Here is a 26,551-nt window from a genome sequence, read left to right as displayed (position 1 = left end):
ACACACACCTATGTATCTGTAAATAGCTGTTAGACATTCCTAAGTCATAAAGGATTTAGCGCTTGAGTGTTTGACACACATTTAACACCTACAATAGTGCAAGAATGTGACATACAGAGGTTGCTTATTAGCATAATGCAGGCACACTGACCAGCTCCAGTGTGGCTACAAACCTTTATGATACAAATGTAGGTGAAGCTACAACAGCTGAGGGAATTGTGAAAGCAAAGAAATGGCCTAATGACTTGATGATTTGATCCAAGCAACCATTTATTAAATTTAATCATAATATAACTATCAGAATTAATAGCACTGGAAAATTTGACTTTACACACCGCATTTCAAATGTTTTTGAAATTATAAAGCAGTTTCAGAATTATTGTACTTAAAGATCCTCAACCAAGCATATTTGCAAATGCTTAAAAAATATTCTGCTTTGAATATTAATTTGTATTTGATACGTGTGAAGCATTTCTAATCAGGTAATGGATTAATTTTTTTGTAAAAGTATTGATCCTCACTGAAATGATGCAAAATGAATGGATGATTTTCCTTTTAAAAACTTATTTAAAGATATTTCATATATCAATTTTTGTAACAGTTTGTGTCTAAGTCACAATTGTAAAAGACATCCTAGAGAGGAGGCTTCCAAATCTTTGTTTCAGTTACTGTCACTTGATTCATATGGAGAAACTTTTCTTTAATGCACATCATTCTGTACAGTGTAAGCAAAACACACAAGCTTATACAGTTCAAATATGGTTTTTGCTGGGTTCTTTAGAGAATGGTCCCGAACAGAATACTGAAAAAAGTTAAATTGGGAGACAAGCATCTTACTTACTTACCTAAGCTGTTTATGTTAAAAAAAAAAAACATGTTAGAAAGGTTATAAGTACTGACTTGTATGTGTTTGCATGTCTGATGCTTTCCATGACTCACCACCTCACTCTTCTAGCCAACATTTAACCTAATATGGGAGGAAATTAGAGCTCCCAGAGAAAACCCACCCAGGTCAGAGGGCATAACGTTCTATAACATTCACACCTCCAAACCTTGTAGTTGTGAAGCAACTGTCATACATCTACTTTAAAGCATTAAACCTTATGCCTTGAAGGTAATCAAAAGTAAGATTTAAATTATGCTTACTATATTTTCAGTCATGATTAACAAACACACACACTGATAAGCACAAAACCAGAAATGGCACTCAAATACAAAAGATATCCGAATAGGGAAAGTGTTTTCTGCCGATGAAGTGTTAAATGAGACATTTTTGGTTTTTTCACTTGACTGTCTGTGATTAACTCTGACAAGAAGATAAATGTAGTGTATGGCCGTCACAATGAAAGTACCCTGGGGCTTTGGAAACTACAAGTTAGTGCCGTGACTACAAAACTACTTGCACTTAACTAACCCATTACTCAACTCAAATTTAATCCATAAATTTGACAGGACTTAACCTTAATTATTCCCTGTTTTTATTAATGGACAACAAATGGCCTTTCAGTTAATAAGCTTTTGCTGTTAATAAAAATGCCTTGACGTTAATTAAAAATCTGTCTCGATGACAAATGTATGCATTCGTCATCTGTGTGAAAGGCATTCAAACAGCCTAGTTTATTTTAAACAAGCTCTGTTTTAAAAGCAGTTGTCAAGTGATGCTTTTAGGGTACAAGCTATCAGACATATAATTCACTGAGTACATTTCAATACCTTAGGCATGTTCTGTAAACCGTAAAATGCAAGAGTCAAAACAACACCATAGTGCCGTTTTCACCGAGTGGTTGTTTGCCAAAAAGAAAAAGAAACAAAAGAGACTGCATGCCACGAGCAGAGGTTAGAAAGAGAGATCCCATGTATTCATACTGTATGGGCTGACCTTTGAAAATGCCAGCCTTTGTCGTCAAGGAATGACCCTCTGGCAAAGGAGAGCAGTTTCACTGCTGCAGTGCCTACATGCATAATGTGTCCATCAGCTCGGACCCGTGTTCTTTTACTGAGAACTTGGTGTGAAGGAAATGTTTAAAATGAATGAGTCAGTTGGTGTTTTTGTATGCAAATGAATAGCAGTTAGTGTAAACAGGGTAGATAATGCACAGGACAGGAGATGAAATGAGCTTGTTTTGGGAGTTCATTTTGGGTCTAATACATTTTAACATTTACAGTACACTGAGTTTAATAGACGCAAGTGCATTTTAACCTGACAGCAAAAATGAAAACAGGAGCTGGAGGTGCAGCGTCTTTATAAAAGCCTCCTCTCAATACTCTTCCTAAACACATTTTACAACAAGAAAGAATTTTGGATTTTAAAACATGTCATTGCTTTTTGCATACATCTTGTGTACAGCACTGGAGGGCCAGTTTACACAGGCGATTACTATATGCAGCTTTATCATAGCTCTTCCATGCAAATGAGACCACAATCTCATTTCTGCATCAGCCTGTTGGGATGTTAAACTGTGCAATGCACTGTATTACACTTTCCTTCCCACCATTTCACACCATGTACACAGACTGTGTAAAAGAAATGGAATTTAAAGCCTTTTGTGTTTGAGTCTTTCTTAAAAAAACAAAACAAGATATCACAAGTTAAAAACTGAATGCACCTAATGCTCTGAATTAGCTTTCATGTGTTGGATTCTAATTGAACCATATGCTTTTTAATGTTGCATTCAACATTAAGCTTGTAACTGAGACCATAAATGAGGAATATGATTACTATGCAACAAACCAAGTGAGCTGCAAGATCACCATCACTGTCATAGAGTTCTGTTCAACAGGCTTAATGTATTTGCTGCACATATTATGTGCAGTATATGGTATTAACATATAATAAACATATAGGGATAGGATATAGTAGTTACATTTGTAAAGCTTGGGTAAAAATATTGGTATTATGAGATCAGAGCAGACAGGCCTACTTTACATTAAAGTTACTCCATCCTGCTGTTATTTGAAAATCCATGTTTGATTATTCCTCTGCCAAGGGGGAGGAATTGAGAGGAAAAAAAAAAAAAGTACAAAGCTGCATTCCCTGAGATCTGCTAGCGTGGTGGGTTATGGGCAAAAATGAGCCTCTATAAAATCGGGTGCAGCTTTGGATCACTGTCTTCAAAAATTCCAAAATAGGCTATTGGCCTTTGCAGAAGATGTGCTCTCCACATAGGCTTCTAGTTAATTTTATACATTTTCTTCACTAATTTGTTGTGACCACTCTCCATCCCCCACACAAGCTGCTTCACAACACAACTCTCCACATATCCTCACTCGGTATTCTCCTGAGAGGTCAAGCAGCAAGACTGGTTTCAACAGTTAAGCATGTATATAATGAATAAATGGTTGCTGGTTGGAGCCAAGGTAGCATTAATTCCTTTCAAGCTGATTTTGCTCAAATACATGAATTATGAACCAAAAGGCCCTCTGTGGCAAACAACAATTTGTGTGCTGCAAAGCTAAAGATAGCACCAACAGCAGGTCAAGCTAACCTCCCCTGCACTGAGCCTACAGTGTTGTAAAACCACAGTAGGTTCAATGAAGAGGTGGTTCAGAGAGCTTATTTAAATGTAATGTAAGACTGAACGCATGCCCATACAGTATGAAAGAAGTGAGGCAAGTGATGCATATATGAATAATGTATGGCACAGTTGGGGTGCTGGCAATGACAAAATAGCTATTTAAATGGGTGAGACAATGTGCTAGCTTGCATGCTGGGATATGAATGTATGAAGTTGAGAGGTAGCAAAGCATTGCAAAATGTTTGTTTGGTAACTTTTTCTAAAGGTTCACTCATTCTCAACTCTACCATACATCTCTCATGTTTTCATGATTTAGTTGAATGGAAGGATTTGTTTGTTGTTGTTTTTTTCAGGACTGTGTGCCGTAAAGTAAAAATGACTTTGTTATGGAAAATAATCTTCAGGCCTACTTTTGAGTCTAGACATATTGTTCGTATAAGAGTTTAAGGTGACTTTAGAGGAGTGTTACGTCTTTGAAGACACAATTTATTAGCATTCATAGGTACAACCCCACCATCCACCCCTGCCCTTCTCCCAGCGCTTGGATCAAAACGATGCCAACAGCAGGGCAGAGGGACGTGTGTGGCATTCTTTTTGACTTCACATCTATGAGAGACCTCATTTGCAGCTCAGGTGTCATGTGCAAATTCTTTCAAAGAGGTAAAGTCATGGAATACTCAGCTTATCTGCAACGCTTTGATGACAAGCCTCTTTGCAAGAGATTGGGTGTGATTTGAAAGATCAATACATCAGGAATAAGGAGAATGCACGTAGATGTGCATATGCTTGACCTTGTTTTGTAAAAGACAAAACAAGGTCAATAGAAACTTCCAGGACTTCCTCTCTCCTCAAATGTTGGCTTGTACAACAGATTTGTGATGTGGATGCACATCTGTGGTTGACAGTGAAAACTCTTTATTCAAGTAATTTCTTGAATATTATTTAGTATTTCTCATTTCTTATTAAAGTATTATCCATCCATTTTGATCATTTGGCATAAATGACCATGCATAATGACTGATGAAAGTAATTTTGAATCAGATGTTCTCAGGATGAGCTCTTGCCTTTCCTAATGCATCTGATATTTATTTGCTTGCATGCAGCTTGTTTTATACACTCAACAAAAATATAAACGCAACACCTTTGTTACTGCTCCCATTCCCCATGGGATGGTCGTAGAGACCTAAAATTCATTCCAGATACACAATATAACCATCCCTCCCAAACAGTGGTCACAAATCAGTCCAAATGTGTGGTAGTGGGCACATCTGCTATATTGAGATAATCCATCCCACCTCACAGGTGTGCCACATCAGGATGCTGATCTGACATCATGAGTAGTGCACAGGTGTACCTCAGACTGCCCACAACAAAAGGCCACCCTGGAATGTGCAGTTTTGTCTCACAGCAAAATGCCACAGATGCCACAAGCAATGAGGGAGCGTGCAATTGGCATGCTGACAGCAGGAATGTAAACCAGATCTGTCGCCCGTGCATTGAATGTTCATTTCTCAACCATAAGCCGTCTCCACAGGCGTTTCAGAGAATATGGCAGCACATCCAACCGGCCTCACAACCGCAGACCTCGTGTAACCACACCAGCCCAGGACTTCCACATCCAGCAGGTTCACCTCCAAGATCGTCTGAGACCAGCCACCCAGACAGCTGCTGGAACAATTGGTTTGCACAACCAAACAATTTCTGCACAAACTGTCAGAAACCGTCTCAGGGACGCTCAACTGCATGCCCGTCGTCCTCATCGGGGTCTTGACCTGACTCCAGCTCGTCGCTGTAACAGACTTGTGTGGGCAAATGCTCACATTCGATGGCGTCTGGCACGTTGGAGAGGTGTGCGCTTCACGGATGAATCATGGTTCACATTGTTCAGGGCAGATGGCAGCTGAGAATGTCCCAGTTCTTGCATGGCCAGCGTACTCACCGGACATGTCACCCATTGAGCATGTTCGGGATGTGCTTGACCGGCGTATACGACAGCGTGTACCAGTTCCCACGAATATCCAACAACCTCGCACAGCCATTGAAGTGGAGTGGACCAACATTCCACAGGCCACAATTGACAATCTGATAGACTCCATGCGACGATGTGTTGCACTGCATGAGGCAAATGGTGGTCACACCAGATACTGACCGGTTCTGGGTCCCCAGACCCCCAATAGCGCAAAAAACTGCACATTCCAGGGTGGCCTTTTGTTGTGGGCAGTCTGAGGTACACCTGTGCACTACTCATGATGTCAGATCAGCATCCTGATGTGGCACACCTGTGAGGTGGGATGGATTATCTCAATATAGCAGATGTGCCCACTACCACACATTTGGACTGATTTGTGACCACTGTTTGGGAGGGATGGTTATATTGTGTATCTGGAATGAATTTTAGGTCTCTACGTCCATCCCATGGGGAATGGGAGCAGTAACAAAGGTGTTGCGTTTATATTTTTGTTGAGTGTATGAAGGAAGGGACCACCACAGCAGAGGTATTGTACCACTCTAGCAATTTTTAGGTGCTGAGAAATAAAAAGGAAAAGTAAGGAAAAGAATATTATTTTTTCAGTGTGCCATGTTTCACTCTCTTACATCAACCATAATCCAGAGTGACAGCTGTTGATGACCTACGCCACATGTATGCCAACAGCAGCGCCTCAATTATACAGCATGAAATTGTAACTGTCTGAATTCCAGTTGAACTTTTACAACTCCATGCCTGTTTGCACTTGAACAATGTTAAGCCCACCACGAGCCAGTGTGGGCACTTGGGCTGCCGTAGGTGGGTTTACGCAGAGATGGAGAACACTGCTTGCAGGCTCTGGAATCTCATTAAGTATATTGTTTTGCCAGAATGAAAGCAGAGGTGTACTTGGCAACACCTAACCGCTTCAACCAAGGGAGTCAGGAAATCTCTGTGGCTTAGTAACATCTCTCATTGCAGAAAGAGCTTGTCAATGGGATTTTGGGAGGATATGCTGCTGCCTGTCACCGTGACAGAGGCAGAACTCACTTGACACAACAACATAACACTTTGCCTCTAAAGGAAAAGTTTGTTTTCTCTTTTTTTCACTGATTGTAGTTTTTATTAGGAATTGCAGCTTAACATTCCCATGAATTTGTTGTTTCCTAATGAACAATGCGGCCGTGGTCGTTGATTAGTTAGCTTGAAAGGTTAATTTATATTTTGCATGGCAAATATTGTCTCAAACATTAATTTCCAGCTAGTAGGAAAAAAGTGAGAAATTGACGTTTACCTGTGCTTATGTGTATAAACTTCTTAATTGCTACAAGATACACGTTACAGCAATTATTGTTGTTTGTGTTCTTGTGTTCTTAGTTGTATTGAATTCAGCAAACATTTCCACTGTGAGGCAGATTCCAGTCACTGGAATAAACAATGATTGCATAAACGTGGAAATGATTACTTAGGCCTTTCTTACTTTGGACAAATCAAGATTGTATCCAGATTGATTTTAGAAAGGCCTATACACTAAAAAGCAACATGAAATCACATTTTGCACATTTGATCCAAACCACGTTTGGTGGTTAGGTGGTTTGAAATGTGATTACAATTGGATTTGTTCAGATGTGTCTCACTGTGGACACTTGAGATGCACAAATCGCATTTAAAATGAGCTTTTGCACCACTCACTCATAACAGTGGTGTCAAATCTACAATGACAGATGTGCTGAGAAAATCCATGCAGCTATGCACCAAACATTATGGAGAACATATTGATGGGTTTGTGTACAGGTTTGGTGATGTTTGGAAATACAAATCTCACCTGATTACTCTCAGTCTGTGTCTACAATCTGGAAAGAAACCCCAACATTTTCTGAAAGAGTTTCAGTATTCTTAAGTCAACATTCAGACACTGTGCATGGAGAAAGATTCCAAAATTGCAATGCCTATCAATGAGTTTTCTTAAAAAGCATATTGGCTTAACATGAGTTATCATTAAATAGATCATAGTTTATGACTGAATGGAACACAGATGATCTGAATTTATAGAGACCCAGATTATTTGGGATGGAGGCAGAAATTGGCTCACCGTTAGAGTGAGTGGGGACATGTATCATCCCTACAGCACTGAAAAAGTGATCATTTGAAAAACTTGATGCGAAAATGTGTCAGAAACAGTGTCCACAGTCTAGATGGACCATGACATAGAGGTGAAGAAATGTAATCAGTTGCGCTCTGTTTATCTGTGCCAAGGATGAGGACCCCACTTCAGTGTCCCCATTCTGAGCAGCAGGTGACGTCTTAGATCTTGAAATCCAACTTTATTTCCTCTTTTCCCATATTGACAGTGTTTGTAGATATATTAAAGTATCTTTATTCATTTGAATTAAGCCAAAACAATTAATTTACTATTGGTACATGTGTAATAGTTTTACATTGCAGCACAATGAGCCATTAGCTTGAGTGACACTGACAAAGTCATTAGAAGTACTTTCTCCTGCTAAGAATGATCAGAAAACTGCAGACTGTGTACTCTGCAGATTGTCTAGGGTATCCATTTCTGGTTTCTAATAAAAATACTTTCACTTCTTTTCATTTGGAGAAACATAAAAAAAAATGTGAACAGACTAAAAAGTATCAACATGGCTACACTGAGTTGAGAATATATTTGTTTTCCATAATTTTATGTGAGCAAACCATTTAAAGAAGCTTCACATCTCTGGAGCTACTGGCAGCTTTTAATGGAGATACTGTAAAGAATGGCTATTTTCAGAGATCAAGCCATCTGCTTTTTTGTTATGCTCGACTACTGCGACACAGTGCTTATTATCCAGTATCGAAGTGACACTATTTAATTTGGTGTGTCTTGTCCGCTGCCATAAGATTGCGGCTCCTTCTGGTTCATCCAGTGAGATTTGGCAAAGACGGGTGCTTGAAAGATGCAGATCTTTAGAGGAGCCTTGTTTTTGCAGAGACGCATTATTCTACAAGAACAGTAGAAATTGTAATGGGACTTCAAAATTGCTTTTTGTTTGTGCACCTCACCTGATGCAGCCTGAAGCCAGAACACACAGTTTTTGCCTAAATAAACACTCTGAAACCAGCTTGTGTCTACCTTTCTCTCCCTCACTTTCGGTGCTTTTATCTGCTCTCATTAGGATGAGAAGCTGCAGTGGGCTCTGGGAGGACATGTGCTATGACATGGTCACAGAATTTTAATGAGGAGATTTATTAAGAGCTGTATTATTCCACCATTCACATTTCCTCCCTTTATGAAGCTAAGAGATTTGGTCAGGGAGGCCTCTTCCGAAACATCTTGGACCTTTTTAGATACATCTTTATATGTTTCCCCTTAACTGTGAAGACTGAAAAAAATCCACTTTGAGTGATGTAATCATCAAATCGGAAAGCAAAAGGTGTTTTTTTTTCTTTTTTTCTGCCCCTCCTACACTCTAAAGTGCACTTTCAATATAACCGTGTGCTTTTGGCACCAGATACCAAAACTGTTGCTTAATTCAGCATTTTTATTATTTTACTGTTGTTGTTTTTAGTATGACCAGATGAACATAACTTCCTATTTCTAACAGTGGGGTTTTTGTTGTGCACCTTCTGTTTTAGGTCACCTAACAGACTCAACAGATGTGATTGAGAACCACATAGAAGAGTGGTTGTATGAATAAAGATGAATCAATATGAGTTTGGATACCTGACCTGACCACACAACAGATGCTTTTACTGTGAGTACAAATATAATACACAAGAAAGTATAGTCATTCAAGCTATAGTGGTAGAGTCTAACTTGTTAGTTTACTTAAGTTCTGTACTTAAAGTAGGAAGAGAATATTTCCCCACCACAACCACACGTTGCCAACAAAAATTTACTTTTGAACCCTGCCAACTCTCAGAGCTCTGCATCAAATTAATCCTTCTTTGAGGTTCACTTTTGCTTTGCATTCAGTTTCTATTAATCTCCCTCGTAGCCTCTTCCAACATGTTTATTTTTTTATTTTTTTGTATAGGCAGAATTTCTTCAGTTATTCATATTTTCCACCATTTCTTTGAAAATACTTAAAAACAGAATGTTAACTGAGCTTTGATTTTCCCAGGAGGTGCAAATTGATGATAGAGTTTCTGGGGTGCTTCAGTGTTTTAATTTCAACAAAAAATGGAGTTGTAAAAGTTCAACTGGAAAAGAAAGAAACAAAAAAAAACCCTTTCATTTTGTGCATCATTTTGTCATGTTAAACACTTTGACACTCCAATGTGCCAAAGCAATAATAATATCAAGACCCCTTTAGCTCATGTTACAGAAATGACTATGTGAGCAACTCCTAACAGTTTCACAGTTACATTGTATATGTGTCCATGCACAAATACAGGCTTAAAGCACCAGACTTGCTTGTGGTTCTCTAAGGATGGAATTTATGTAGAGGCTAAATTGGCACTAAATACCACATGATGACCTTCAATGACCTGTCAATTCAATTGTATTTATATCACACCAAGTCATAATAACAACCACCTCAAGCTGCTTTATATTGTAAGGTAAAGACCCTAGAATAATACAGAGAAAATGCCAACAATCACACGATCCCAGGACAAAAGGCATACTGTGGAAGAGAGCCAGACATGAATATTAGCTAATGATTACATGCAAAGCTTCCATTGCAAACTAGTTCATGTATTTATTAATTCTAGGTTGGACTATTGTAATTCATTATTATTAAGCTGTGCTATAAGCTCCTCGAAAAGCCTTCAGTTGATCCAGAACACTGCAGGGACTAGAAAGAGCAAGTATATTTCTCCCATATTAGCTTCACTTCATTGTCTCCATGTTTAATTGAGATTCCAATTTAAATCTTTCCTCACGTACAAGGTCCTAAAGAATCAGGCCCCACATCTTATCTTAAAACATCTTATCCTCACAGTATCTTAACAGACCACTTTGCTCTTAGACTGCAGTCTTACTTATGGTTGCTAAGGTATGCTTCTTCCTGCTCCTTTTTGAACATGAACGTTATTTGGAGTTGTGGTTGCTCGTTTTCCTTTTGTTTTGCTTTGTTCATTTGTCTCTTTTAATTCTATTTTGTTGTACTTTTTCAACATGTTCAAAATGAAGATTCAATCAATCAATCAATAAGGTATCTAAACATAGAATGGGAGATAGAGCCCCTCTACTATGGAACCAGCTCCCAGTTTCACTCCTCGTGTGTTTAAGCACTACTGTATTTAATCATTAGTAATTATTAAACTCTGTCTGTCTATGCCACGGTCTGTATTTTGCCCCGTCTCTCTGTTCTCTTCTCTTTTCCCTCACTCAACCAATTAGGGCAGCTTGCTGCCCCTCTCTTTGCCTGCTTTTACCGATGGTTTTCTTCTTGTTAAAAGGGAATTGCGTGATTGTCTGGGTTTCTTTCTAATATTGTAAGGTCTTTAGCTTACAATATAAAGTGCCTTGAGGGAATTGTTGTTGTTAATTTGACCTATATCATTAAAGTGAATTTAACTGAACTCATAAAAGTAAAACCATATCTGCTGAAATCCATATTTGTTCATCTTTTCTGTCAAGCACAGATTCACACATTCTTCTTTCTGGCTGTTGAAGCAATTTGAATAATTTTCTTTGACAGTAAACATTCACTTTTTTTTTTTTTTTTTTTTTTTTTTAGCTCATCAGCTAGCTCATCAGTGACAGCTGTAATTCTTGGCTGTTTGACATGATGTCTCCTAGTTTCTTTTTTTTTCATTGCCAAAGATGTTTGGAGACTCTTTGAATTTCTTCTCACTCATTATGGATGGATGTATTTCCACCATGGCAGCACGGTTGTACACTAGCTGTCTGTTTGTCATAAAATAATCTATAGCGTCTTATAATTTGGAGAATTAAGGGGACAAATAACAATAATAACAAATTTTCCAAATAAGGTATTACCCCTTTTTTCACTACAAAAGCATTCTATTTGCTAGACCTTTACACTATACTGTAGGTGACAAGAAACCTTTGGTGCTGGGGGGTTGGTTTTCAGGGCAGTAAGTGTTGACCAATTCACATCCATAGTAGGTCTTGGACTGGTTGCACTGATTTATTTTTAAGGTTTGTGGTGTTGATTAGATTTACTGACTGAATTTGTACCTTTATACTAGCTTTAGTGGCTACAGGTTGGAAATCAGCCATATAGCTCACGTACCATCTGCTTATATCTTGTTGATCTCAGTTGGCTAAATCCACAAAGAGCAGTGAATATTGTAGTAGCTGGAGTTCACAAAACAAATTATCAGGTGACTTGCTTCCCCACGCTGCACTGCTAGGGTGCAGGGGTCATGTAGTACTAAATCTCTTACTCCAATATTTAGACGTTTGTAAAGGAAAACAGTGTATTCGCAGTACAGGGCACTCCACCACATGCTCAATGAATCAGGAAGCAGCACATATCCTGCATAAAGTAAGAAAGCCACAGTTTCAAAACAAGCTTGACGAGGGAGAAGCAGTAAACACTAACCTACTGCAGTAACATACAGTGTTTGTTCAATTTCTCCTGATTTGTCAGAGTAACCTGGTTACTTCTGCATATGTAAAGGGTAGATTTGCTAGGTGGCTTTTGTGCTTTTGTTTCTGGTGTAGCTGTAACACATTGTGTCTCAAATGTGTGTGATGTATTTTTCAGATAGATGAACGAGGTCCCGGGTTCCATTTCTCTTCTCATAACTGAAAATGACAGGAGGACACAGGTTAGATATTTAATCTGCTGCCCCATTCGGTTTTGCGGGAAGAATTTGCCAACTCTTGAAGGCAGAACCATTAGGAAGGTTATGATGGTGAAAAAATAAATATTACTGAGACAAAAAGAAAGACAAGAAATAGACCAATGGATGGGGATATGCTTTTGTTGCTGTTTTGTTTAATGCAGCTAAAGTGTGCTTACTGAACACTTTAAAAAGTAATACCTTTTTGACTGAATATTCAGGTATTAATCCAATCACCAATATATGATGTGATGGAGGGGGAATGTTGTGTGTGTGTGTGGGTGTGAAATGGTTTTTGGGGGCTTTTTTAGTTTTATCAGAATGGTGGGGATCCCATAGCAAACAGCTGGTCTGCAGATTGCAGCTCCTTGTTGATGAATAAGTTCAGAGGAGAGTGGCCAGATTAAGTGGGGTAGAAAGGATACCATGACCCAAATAACCACAATTGTGACGAGTGCACAGAAAGCACCTTAGCCTTTGCCGGACCCTTCTTTCATTCACAACATCCACCATGATAATCAAACATATCATAAATCAAAAGTAATTTTAGACAGGTTTCAGTTCAGTGGATGTCAGGGACCTCACCAGTTGGCAGGTCTGAATTTGAATGTGGTAAAATGTTAGCTTGGCAGCATGAATGTGAAGCACTTTTTAAATAAGCATGAATAGTTAGCATCACATAATTTTAAAGGGAGGTTTCCAAAACATCAGAGTCCACGACTCCAAGGAATGAAAGCTATTTTCAGAGCAAAGGCAGGCCTGACCTAGTATGGGATGACTGCTTATATTGAAGCGATTGTTGGTATAATTCTCTCTCTCTGGTGCTCAGTGTATATTTTGTGAGGGTTTTTTTTTTATAATCCATAGCATTTCAGTAAATCTTCTTTTCATTTCTCATGATGTTTAAGATCAATAGGTTATCATGTCTTTTTAGACCTCAGAGATAGAAATCATATAAATCCCCCTGCTGAGTCCATGCGGAGCTCTTCCCGGGTCAGCCCTGTGTGGATGTTGAACTGCTATCAGGCATCTGTCAGGGATTGACCGTGTGCAGATTGTGCTTGCTAACTTAAAAACACAGAGCATATGTGTGCAGCTCTATTTTCCCGATAAGTCAGTCACCCAATATCTTTCTTAGAGATTATTTCCTATGATGTTGAAAAGGCTGAGCAATATGTCAAAAGGTATGAGACTATACAGGAGCTTCAAGAGTCAGAAATGTAACTGGCAGTAATAACAGAAATAAACACAGCTTTTTTTTTTTTTCTTTTTTTTTTTTGCCTGTCCCGTTTGGCTCTTTTGCCATCAGAATTGTTGTCTAAAGGCAAAGAAAGATGCCCAACGGATTTACTTTACCAAATTGATCATCCCAGCCTTGCCGTAATGGTCCATTTGATTCACCTTTTATTGTTTATTTTATTTTCACTTACTGAATACGGGACAGACTTGACTGGGGGAAAGAAGGGGAGAAAGAAAGAGGGAAAGAGAAACAGCTGAGAAGAGGGATGGGGGAGAAGGGCAAAAAACAAAAACCAACAGAATGAGCAGAAAAAAAAATGCATATATCAATCACCTGGGTCACCTGCTGAGAAAGAAAAAAGAAAACAAGCAGAAGAGAACAAAAGTAATAGAATAAACAACATCACAATGATATATGGGAATATGACAGTAAATACTAAATATTAAACATTATTGTGCAGCACATAAGATCAACAGAACACAGTGTGCTTTGAGGTAGGAGCCAAAAAGGGTGTAGTTTGTGGGTGTGATCACCCGTGTGTACACCTGTGAGCATGGACGCGCTTGTTTTTTGTTTTTTTTTAAAGGTTCCTTCATGTAATGAATGAAAATAAACACAGCTTTAATGTAACTTCAATATAAAAAAAAATTTAATATCTTCAGATGTTAAAAGGTTGTGCTGGGCAGCCAGAAATGAAAAGGAAAAAAAAAACCACTGTATAATAGATAAGAACTATCCTCCATTTTATAGAATGAAAAATGAACAAACATACAGCTGACTCGGTTTTCTGTGAAATGTAATAAAAGTAAAGCAAGCATAAATACACTATTTAAATGAACTAGCCTAAAAAGATTAGCTGTCATACATTAAAGCGTTTCCATACCAAGGCTTCAAATACTGACATCCTATCAAATACTGCTTGCTTTGCACAAATAAGTCCAAAGGATTCCTTTATCTAGTCAATTGAAGCCTTGATGTGCTAGCTACAGATAAGGGTCTTCTGTCAGTGAGTAACAAAGGCCAAAGGTAGCCAAACATATGAACAGTTTTGGAACAGAAGTTCACAGTATAGAGAATTATACTGCATAGTGTTCACTCCTACCAGTAGGAGAAAACTGAACCTTTTCATTCCCTTAAGAAAAATGTCAAATTTTCTTTTCTCCAAAATGTGACATTTACCCAGTCTTCTAAAAACCATCCTGTCACAAGCCCTCAGCCAGCATTTGTACTGCTTACATTGCAATGATGTGATGATATGAATCACTTCTACAGGAAAAACACTCAGCAAAGCCCCCAAGCATTCTGATTTACAAAGTTGGATTAGAGTCTTAAGCTATCTCCCCAAACTGTTCCCCTCCATTCTTGTTCTATCATTTTCTCTTTCTGGGAGAAAATTGGCATCATTTACTGCTGTCACCGCGGAGCTCATTGTCCCCCATTATCCCAGGGACAAAGCTACCGTGACATTGAGTTAATCCGTGCTTGTTTCAATTTAGCTTTCGGGGGGAGAAAACAGATAAAGAGTTCAGGTAAGGAGGCACCATACCCCAGGCATAACAGAAGAACTGAGCTGATTTCTATAAGACCGTCATGGACATGTTTGTTTTTCTGTAAGTTGTTTTTTTTTTTGCTTGGTTGTTTGTTTTTTTGACTTCAAATTGCTTCATACTTACTGTACAGTATAGAGTAACAAGACAGATCAACTAAAACTAATCTTTTAGACAATAAAAGGAAAAAAGGTGTTGTGGCGCATCAGTTGGCCTCACCACAAAAGGTGAAGCACAAAACAGTGCTACTGAAGTTAGGCAGAAGCTTTAGGAAAAACTGGCAGTCCTATTTATACTGTTCTGCTCTTCCACTGAAATGTAAACCATCATCAGTAAAGCTCACTGTCTTAGATAAAGCTCTTTCCAGGAGTCTAATTATAGCAAGTCCAATAAGCTGAATTGTGAACCTAGAGAAAGCTTACCTAATTATATCCACAGTATTTACCTAAGAGACCAGAATTAGTGTTGAGAGAGTCAGAAAGTTGATCCAAATAGGTCTGCCAAGTAAATGGCTTTACTTGGCAGACCTATATTTCTCTTCTCATTCCAAAATGTGGCATGTGTTGTTTTATTTTTAGGTTTAGCTTTTGGACAGTCTGTGGTTGCTGACTGGGCTTCGTTTCAGTTCAGCTCAGTTAATATAGGTCAGATCAGTAAGGTACGTTTTATATTTTATATTGAAGTCCAACAATCCTCTATGAACAAGCATTTGGCAACAGTGGGGATGAAGAACTCCCTTTTAGTGGAATGAAACCTCCCCCATAGCTAGACTCAAGGAGGCAACTATCTGCTGCAGCTGGCCAGAGTGAATGGACAGGAAAGACAGAAAAGAAGAGCTGTTTATTTGAGATACTAGTTCTGGAGCTAGCCATATGGAGACACATGGAGAAATATTCATTCACTTAAGACAGCATATTGTCCTCCAGTGACATACCTTCTGTAATTTCTTCAGAGAAATGGGAAACAGAGTAAGCTAGCCTTATTTAAAACCTAAAAATACCCTTCCCAATATCTATATATCTATATATAGCCTATATCAAAATATAAAAGTGAAATTTAAAACAATAAAATAAACCATCATTTTAAGACTTCATCATGTATTATGACTAGAATTTAGAATTATTAAGAATAACTGTTTATAAGGGTGCTTTGTTTTAAGTTTCAAAATAAGTTATTTTTAGCACCCTTAGAGTAGTAAACTGTACTGTAATATTTTCCTGAAAAAAAAAATTTGCTTAATGTACCGTTTATTGTGACTCCAGCTGAATATTGTAAATGCCTTTGAGGCAAATCAATATTACCAGGAAGTTTCTATACACTTATAGTATAATACAGCATTGTCCTGAGGTACATTAGTCCTGAGTCACACTCTCTTGCTTGAGACTACCCCATAACTCATCTGAGCAAAATCAAGACAAGCATCACATCCCGCTATTTATCATAAATTCAATGTAAAGGATTTAAACTGTAGAGTGATATTGCAGAAAATCCAGGAGACTGGAGACTCTGGAGAAGCACAGAGACTAGTGCGATCGTGGCTCAAGAGTTGGGAGTTCGCCTTGTAATCGGAAAGTTGCCGGTTCGAGCCCCGGCTTGGACAGTCTCAGTCGTTATGTCCTTGGGCAAGACACTTCACCCGTTGCCTACTGGTGGTGGTCAGAGGTGGCACCAGTGTGCGGCAGCCTCGCCTCTGTCAGTGCGCCCCAGGGTGGCTGTGGCTACAATGTAGCTTGCCATCATGGGTGTGTGAATGGGTGGATGACTGGATATGTAAAGCGCTTTGGGGTCCTTAGGGACTAGTAAAGCGCTATATAAATACAGGCCATTTACCATTTAGTGGCATCATTGAGCAGTAACTTCAGATGATTAATTTAGACGTGGTTTAATAGTTATATGTTGTGTGGTGTGGTTTCTGGTGTTTATGTGGCTGAGGGCAATGTTAGCAACTGGTTAGGTCAAGCTAGTGGTCATTCTCAGGGTAGTTGTTAACATTTTGGTAACTGTCCAGTACAAAGGATAGCTGAACTGTGTTATTCTAGAAAACTAAAAAACATAGCAAAGGATCTAAATCTTCGGTACGTAGATGAGGACATGCAGATTGAACCTGTTAAAAATAATTTTATAACATAATTATACTTCTATAACATATCATTACACTTCAGTTTTTGAAATGTTTCACTATAGATCACGCTGCTTTGTAATTTTTACAGTAAAAACATTGCTGTCGTAGAATATTACAGGCGTACTACAAAATTAATTTCAAGCTGGCAAATCTAATAGCCAATAGTTTGAATTCCTCTGAGAAACAGAGTTTGCAACATTGCTATTAAGAATGTTACCTCGAATAGTGATTCTCAAATACTGAGTGCTGGTCTGCAAATGTGTTATCGGATGGGAGCTAACACCTCTCCACCCCCACCATCCCCGGTCCATTATCTTTAATCATAACATGAGCTTAGGCAGACAACCGAGTGTGGTACAGTAGACTGTGGATGCATTTATGTGTTAAATATAGTGTTTGACACACAGTGCACTCATAGACGCCAGCAAATTTAATTTAACAGAGCAATGTTTCAATCTAACAGATATCTGTCCAGCATTGTCATCTTGTCAGCTTCACTTTGAAAATGAATTTTGTTGTCTATCCCAGGAGTTTGTCTTGATGTATCCTGCTCTTTATTTTCTTTATTTGGTCCAGCATTCAAATATTCTTTTGGAAAGATATATATTTGTCTGATATTTTATGTGTTTTTCATCTTTTGACATTTCCACAGAGGCCTGTTCAGTCCTCTACACAGCAGTATTAGACAGCTTTGGTCTGTTTGGCCCAGCCTGAGAATACACTGGCTCTCAATCAAACAAATCACCACCACCTGAGTGATGGATATTCTGTTTATTGTTTGTGCTCTTCTTTGAATTTTTATTTGAAAATTCCTGACAATGATTTTTGTTGAGTTCACATTTTAAGGAGCTACTTATGAAGTTTGTGTGAACCTTTTGTCTGGCCTTTGGCTTTACTTCAATTTGTGGTACAGCACCTGTGCAAGGTGCTTGTACAATGAGCATAATATGACCCATATATTAGGTTCATTGTGTCAGCCCCCCTTTTGACTCTAGAGATGTCGCCAGGAACAAAGGGAAAGCTGCAGGCATGGTGTTATATGGTACTGTGCAAAAATCCAGAGTCACCACTCATTTCTTCATAATTTTCTTCAGGAAAATTGGTAATAGGAGCAGAGTTTGTTTGAATATGTGCAAATATACATTGACTGTTTGATCCTTTGAATTTCCCCTTTCTGTATTATGCTTGAATGGCTCACAGGACACACTGGTGAGCGGCTTAACAAAATAAACGAACAAGCAAAAAAGGAAAATAGTCAGGTATTGAAAATGAGTGAGGAAGCAGCCATTGTCCAAAGAAATCTTTGAAAAACCTTCAGAAAGCCTGGAGAACTATTGCTCGAAACTAACTGTTAATAAATTAAAAGAAAGTCTCCTTGGAAGTAAAATATGACGAAATGAGAAGCTCGTGAGCCACAAATACTATATAGGTTTGTTGCAGACTGTTTCCCACTTTGATCCTACATTGTACATAATCATCAAATAATATCACAACATTTTGCTTTAAAACAGTAAACCTGGTGTTTTAAGATAAAATATACCTTCCCCTACCTAAAACTACTAAAGTTATTAAACCAAAATGAAGGGCAAAATATTTATTTCTGTATGACCTAAAGTCCATGCTATATGTTTTCTTTTAGTAGGTCATTCAGGTTGGCTCAGGCTATAATGTCTGCTTAAGACGCTTTGAATACTTTGAATGACTAAATCTTCTCAGAAACCCTGTATTAAGTATGGGAACAGAGCCATATGACCCTACTATAGTTCATCAAGTAACCCTGTAGGTTATGCCTACCTCACAAAGCTTCTAGTAACACCTGTATCCCATGTAAGCTTATGTGACCTTCATTGTGACATTTTCTAATCTGAGGGTCAATTATTAAGCAGATATTCAACATGTAAGAGCAGTATTTTTACCAATCACACATTAGATCAGAAACTGATGGTTAGTTATCATGCTTGTAATTTCTTAACCCATTGACAATACTCAGAGTTATAGTTCTATAATAAAAGACACCTCATATTACAGGAACTATAACCTAAAACAAAATTCTTTTTTATTAATATACATCTTGTTTCTAATCTGGCTAATGTAGAACTTTTATAGAACATGAAAAGAAATAAATCATAAATCCTTTTTCAGCAAAAACCTTTTTTTCGCAACATTTTTGTCGATAAATGGCAGTCATTCATACCCGTGTGCTGTAGCAGGTAACAGTGAAGTATCAAAGTGCCTCTTTTAATTTGAATTTAACTTAAAATTACTTTAAAGTGCTCTAAGGTCACAATGTCTATGTAAAATCAACCTTGAAAATTTGCAGCCAGGAGAAGAAATGGCAAATTTGCTGAACCTGGGAATGGCCTTCCTATTCTGTCCCATCCCAGCAGGAAATCAAAAAGACGATAGCAAGTTAATATCAACTTGCGATCTATTGATTGCACTTGTCAGCTTTTACAATCTGGCCTATTCTGTTGGTCTCAGAGTTTCCTGGTAGCTGAGGTGAGCCCGTCCTCTACCTGACAAACTGCTACTCCTTCAGCTGTCCAGTTCTCACCACTACCCGACTCATCACCCCTCTTAAAGCTGCACACAAGAGCGCTATCACGATTCACTAATCCTGCTCATTAAGTCAGGCCCCTGGGCTCTCATTACTGTACATCTATTCCCACATGCCTTGTATCAGACTTCTAGCTTTCATCTTTGGCAGCATGTGCAGATGACATGAATTTGCCATGTGCAATATAGTATGTGTGTCAGGATTTTGATGTCTCTGTCAGCTGCAGGACCAGATAACATGGGAAAAGGCAGCTACTCTCACTTCATTTTGGTGGTGAAGGGAAAATTGCTTGGATTGCACTCATGCTGCTTGTTACAGACTCTCTGTGAGCTTCTATCAACGTTACTTTTTATACTATAAAGCTGGCCTTTAGCACACACTGTATTCACCTACGTTGGAGCTAAAGTGTTTTCTTTTGGACTCTGATATTCCTCTTTGAGTTGCAGGGATAGTTATAATGTTATGTGTGTATTTGCTGTTTGATACTGCACATTAAGCCTCCGGGCAGCATCCATCTTGCATTTATTGCTGTTATTCTTTGTGTTTTATCTTATTGCGCTATACCAAATTCACCCTGAAGTTCTGAGAGCACAAAAACAAATATACTTTTCATAGGCTGAAAAATTGAGTTTCCTTGACTTAATGCAATTCTGCCTGCTCTTCAGCTTGTGTAAAGGTTGTGGCAGAGTGGCAAGTGCTCGAGGGATCTATATTAACCTCCCTTTGAAGTTACCCATACAGCCCGTGAGCTCTTTGGATTTCCTTATTAAAAGCCTTTCTGATTCATCTCGGAAACAACTGAGACCAATCGGGAGCACCGTCGTCAGAGTCCAACCTGCATCTGAAAATCCTGGTGATGCATCATGCCCATCCAATCGCATAAAGCCCTTTGACAAACAGTGCTAAAATGCCAGTGACAGGCAGCAGGAGATGGGCTTGAAGAATGAACATCATCCGCTCTCAGACTGAATCACAAAGTTGAGAAGCTTTGGCTTTCCGTCAAAAAATATGCACAGGCTGATGAGGTGTTCTATTTATAAATGACTGGTAGTAAGGATTTTTTCTAATCCAAGAGGGGGAAGAGAATAGATGTGAAATACTGTACCAGAGGAGTTAAGTGTATGACAAGGTATTACGATGAAAAACCAGGGGTTGTCTAGGTGATAACAGCTAATTATGACTCAGCAGTTTTCTTTATATCCTCCACAGAATGGAGCACAAGTTGTCATTTAAAACTGTGTAACTCTAGCAAATTGTTGGTACATGGGACATTTTGTTACACAATTTACTCTTTTATTTAAATATTATGTGTCTAGATGGGTGGGCTCCAGCACCCATGTGACCCTAATAAGGATAAGCGGATAAATGGATGGAGTCTACATGTGAAATTTTTTGATCTGGTTAAAAAAAGGTAAAGTCAACATAATATTTAATAGCAATAAGTGAGTAAAAATGGTTTCCAGTGTGTTTCACTGCTGCAACTGATTGTTGCATTTGACATATGGCAGGAAAAACAACATAAAAGTCACAAATGATTCCCAACATATGGGTACCAGCAAGAGTGAAAGGGATCATTTACAGAATTGTAGTGAAACCAGCTGTGACATGGGTTGTGGAGAATAACTTAATTGTTTCTCATACTCTCATAAGGAAGTATCTTTAAAGAAACCTTCATTTTCATTCTTTGTCTAATTTATATGTCATCACTCAATGTACGCAATATATTTTTTCACTCTTTCTATATGTTTTGTGGCCTGTTTGCAACAGTTCAGTTGAGCTCAGGCTGTTTTGGCTCCTATCTGTTCAAGGCCCCAATGAGCCCATTCTGTTCTGATTAGTCAGCTTCCAAAAACTGATTTCTGCTGATTCAAGAGACCATTAAAAATATTGTGCATAAATAGTAGATCCAGACCACCTAGGTGCGTTTCATGTGTCATGAACAAGTATCTCTCTATAGTTATTTTATCACAGTCTGATTTTGTTTTTCGGTCTAATTATATTTTAGACAGCTTTTGCAATACAAGTAAATGCACCGTTACTACCCCATTAAAAAAATGAAAACTACCAAAGCTGAACCTCAATCTAGACCGCATCAACTGCAAAGTGAGGTATTTATTCATTAAAATAGCTTTCAAAAAGTGGCCCATCTACCACAGTAGGGAATGCATGTTTTCTACAAACAGTCACATAATTTTAAATTCCCATCTGTTGTTATTGCAGTAAAACTGATTTCACAGAACTGATTTGAATCCTGGCAGGTTTGGTTATGCACAAAAACCAGGTTGTTATTAAAAGAAAGGACATACTGTAAGTGGAGTATCTGCACAAGCCTGCACACTGATTTTTAGTTGTTTCAAGTGAAGCTCCTGTGATTGTCAAGAAATCTGTCCAAAGTTGTCCAAACTCATAGATTCTGAATTTTCTATTGCTCTACTCTGGTCCACATTATCACAAAACAACCATCGGAAGAAGTTATAGACAAGCAACAGATCTAAAATTTTCTTTCCATTTTTGTAAAATATACAAAGGGTTGTACTCTTCAAACATGCACATCTAAAGTCTTTGACACTAGAAGTCAGGCTATCAGGAGCCAAACAGACTCCTAAATTGACCACATGCTCAGAGTGGCAATTATAGACGTTTTAATTTGCCAATTTAGCAGCAGGCAGGCTCTCAAAATGTGTTTTCCCTCCCCAGTGCTTCATTGAAAGCTATAAAATAAAAACACGGAAAGTTGCTTAAAATAAATCAGCACCTTTACAACTAATGTAATGGAGCAAATATGCATGTAAATCTGGGCTGGGTAGATTAATTAGAAACATACTAGGAAAAGATTACAATCAAAAATACAATCAAATGGCTGATTTCTCTCTTTAATGAATAATCAAGAAGGAATGTTTATGTTGCTTAGTGAAAATAATATAGCAATCATGGCCTTATTAACTCACTGGCAAATCCATTCATCCATCCATGATGGGGGTAGGGGGTGTGGGGTGGAGTGGGGTTACTGGAAACTATCCTGTTGTTTAGACTGTGGGAGGAAGTTGGAGTACCTGGAAAGAACCCAAGCAAATGTAGGAAGAACATGCAAAATTCACACATCAGAACTGTGAGACAACAGAAGTAGATTCATAAAGTAAAACAAAACAGTCCTAAATCAACCAAAATCTTCATATTTTAGATTCCACAAAGAATCCACAGTGCACGTCAATGTTAGACTTGCTGTTTGATGGTTAGCATTTTAAAAAGAATGTGCTTCATGTGTCCTCTCCAAGCATTTTTTTCAGTCAAGAGTTTATTAGCAAAAAGTGTGATTAAACTGTCTGTGCTCATTAAAGTTGTTTACAATGTCACGAGTATATGTATCTACAGTAGATATGTGTATCTTGCCCAAACACAGGAAAAAAATGAAGGTCAAAAAGACAAATGTTTTAAATTAATAAATATTCTTAGTGTCAGGGAGACAAAGGGTGGAGGCGGTGGTCCTCATTTCTATTCAAGATGGGTGTGCAGAGGAAACTTGGCCAGTTTAAAGTTGAAACCTTGAAGCGTTACCTAATGATCTGAGTCACCTTCACTCCATTTAAATAAACTATATCAATACATATTGAAAGGGGAAGATTGTGTTAGCCTGTTTAAGTTGCTTTGCTGGCTCTTTTCATCTTCTTTTCAAGCTCTTTTGGTTAACGATCCTGGCACCTGCCAATATAAATTAGGACTGCTTTTCACATTTTGAAGCTGTGGATCTGTATTGAGATACCTTTCAGGAGGGAATAAATCCTGTGAGCCATTATAGGCAAAAGAACAAAGTATTTAGCTGAATTGAGGATGTTTTTGGGAGCACTGTTGTCCTGACAGTAGTTGTTGTCATGCCAAAATGACTGAATCAATTTGTGGCATAAGGCCACTTTTGCCCCAGGGATGTTTCTTTTTTTCCTTTTTTTTCAATTTTACACTTCATTTCATTTTTACATTAAACATTAGATATTACTGTCTGCTCAGTGTCTGAATGGCACCAAAGTAACATTACCTGGGGGTAGAAAGATGCACTATACTCATGACAGCCACCAGCCAATATCACAGAGGGATGCATTTTAAACTTAACCTGGCTCGCTGCTGGACAACACATCCACCAACCTCCAAGGAAAAAAAAAAAAAAAACTCCAGATGGCCAATCTGACTGTGTCATCCAAACTGGAGTAAACATGCTCATACTTCTCCATGCCTAGACGTCAGGGATATATAACATAGTTTGAAGTTATAAGCAGGCCAAAGAACTTCTTAGCCCACTTTTAGAGTTATTACAGTAAAATAATGAAAGTTGCAGAAGAAACATTTAAATAATAAGCTCACATTATGGGTTAAATACATGTTGATACCCAACCAACCATGGCTTTATCAACCAACCGTCCCTGGCAAAAAGTAAAAGAAATAAAAAAATAACTATAATGGATGGAGTAGACTTTTAAAAAAGTGTAATACTTTTATTCATTTGTTGAGTTGGTTGAAATGTGGTGACTCTGAAGGCCAGGGCCAAGTTACAAACTGTTCTCAATTTATGAAGTGGGGTATGGAAACATACACACCTATCACCCACAAAGTGCCAATATAGTAAACTCCAGTACGTATCTGTTGCTTTATAGACAATTGTATGTTGTAATAATAATAGTAATCGTGATAATAATAATATAGGGTTGACACAAAATCATAAGACACACTTTATTCACCTAATGACGCACCAGTGTATGTATGGATGCCATTTGGAAATCACTTCACTGTAGATTTTGCAGTCGTGCTTGGACAGAAAGGCCCTAAAAATAACCGATTACAGAAAAATTGTCAGCTCTATGACAAGTTAAATCAACGAGAGGCTTTAAGATTGCAGTGGAATAGATTAAGTCACCATTATGATCAATTAATGACAGTGGAACAAAAATTACTCCCTTCTGGTTTTGTTCTGTCTGCATTCGTATCATATACAGAATGAAGTAAAGTCTTTGAATGAAATCAATAGGTAGGCACCCAAGAAATGATCAAATCATCAGTTCATAGTATTTGGAATTTGTATGGAAATTTGTTAGAACTGGTGTATGAGTTATGACCAAAATGTATTTTTTGAGATGCCGGTGACCTTTGACCTTCCCACTCTTAAGTGAATTACGGAGGCCAAATTGTAAATAATTTAAAATATTTTTTGCAGTGTATTTATTTTTATGAATATGATACTGTCGGGCAATCTGAAAACATAATTATTTAGGTCATGGCTGCTGCTATTGTGTAGGTATACACATTTCAAGGTCTTGCTTGAAGGATTCAACACAAGATCCTTGTATGTGTGCTCAAAAGCAGACAAATACCACTCAGTACACATCCCTCACCTGCCTTGCAATTTTCTTCTGTCTGTTATCTCCAGTGCTTTCAGTGTAATGACGAGTGTGTGTGTTCTGAAGCTTTGAAGCTCTTTAAACTGCACTGGCTGGATGAGTGGTCACAGATATGGAGGGGAAACCACACGGACTGCATAATGACAGTGTGTGTGTTTCGATAAACCCTTTTCTCACGGGCACTAGAACCACCCTGGCAGAAAATGTGATTACACTTCTCAGCCGGAGGTGCAGTGTAGCATGTTGTTGCGGGGGGTTTACCTGGCTTGTCATTGAGACCCATGTTTGTCTCTTACCTCAACCCACTAACATCTTTGTGACGCGTGTAAGTCCGAGGCAGATTGCGGAGGAAGAATTTATGTGTGATTTTTTTTTCCTCTGTTGTTTTTTCTTTTTTTTTAAGTTGAACGTGAGTCAGTTAATAATGACTGAATGATGCGTAATGTGGATGACAGGATGACAGCATGTGTTGTAGCCTCACTGGTGTAAACTGACTATTAAGTTAAAGTGAACTGAAATATGAGTGAATGAAGAAACCAACATGCTGTGGTCACAAAGTGGGTTTTTAGTTTGAGCCAGAATGGTAAAAGCCTGCCAGCTCCCAACAGCTCTCGTGACTGAAACACACTTTCCTGAAAAAGAGAAAATGAATAACTCACTTACAGTGTGCCAGAGTAGACATAGTAGATGTATGATAGCTGATATTTAAAGTCTTTCTTTTCTTTTCTTTTTTTTAATGCTTTACATTAATGGTTGAAGATATCCTTTTAGCAAGCCCAACATCTGAAAGCCCATAGCTTTGCCTTTGATGTTTAGGGATAATGCTGGTGTTTCTCTTGTCAACGAATGTTATGAAAAGATCAATAATGCCTTAGTTCCTCTTTTGATATTTTACCAGTGGCTTTTAGTTCCTACTGAAAAACATATCTTTCAAAATGAACCACAAATATACAGTTTCCTCATGTGAAATGGTCAAGTACAGAGCACAAGACACTGTTCTGCAATTAAAATAAGTGGAAGTCTTAGCTTGAAGCACATACTGAAAAAATGGGGTGGGAATGTAAGAATATCCATTTAACTGCCATTGCAATTACTTGGAAAGAACCCCAGTGAGAAGCTGAACGTTAAAAACAAATCCAGAGCTAACCAATGCCTGCTAGAGGAATAAAACTGAAACCTACTTGCAAGTATTTTGGTCATGTCCCCAAGGTGATGATGTTGTGAGCTGAAATCTTGTTTTCATAATGCTTTTTAATATAAATAATATTTGGGGGAGGGTGGAAGAGTGGTGCAGTTTTCACTCCTGTTGTCTCACAGCAAAAGCGCTTCTAGTTTGACTTGTTGGCTGGGTCAGGCCTTTCTCTGTAGAGTTTGCATGTTCTACATGTGCCTGTGTGGACTCTCTCAAGGTCTTTTGGCTTATAGGTAACATACATTTCACAAGGGAATAAACAAGCAAACTTTGTCCGTTTT

General features: G+C 38.2%; 1 protein-coding gene across 2 annotated transcripts in view; it reads left to right on the top strand.

The window, feature by feature from the left end:
* Positions 1-26,551, top strand: part of LOC308389565 (leucine-rich repeat and fibronectin type-III domain-containing protein 2) — a 141,423-nt gene that overhangs the window by 73,399 nt on the left and 41,473 nt on the right. For both annotated transcript variants that reach the window (XM_080871042.1, XM_080871041.1), the window contains exon 2: positions 9,103-9,221. The gene's annotated coding sequence lies outside the window, so the exon portion shown is untranslated. The remainder of the gene's footprint in view (positions 1-9,102; positions 9,222-26,551) is intronic.

The sequence above is a fragment of the Rhamphochromis sp. 'chilingali' genome, assembly GCF_963969265.1.
Source record: "Rhamphochromis sp. 'chilingali' genome assembly, chromosome: 21".
Lineage (NCBI taxonomy): Eukaryota > Metazoa > Chordata > Actinopteri > Cichliformes > Cichlidae > Rhamphochromis > Rhamphochromis sp. 'chilingali'.
The sequence above is the reverse complement of the archived record's forward strand: the minus strand, read 5'-3'. Positions and strand labels throughout refer to the sequence as shown.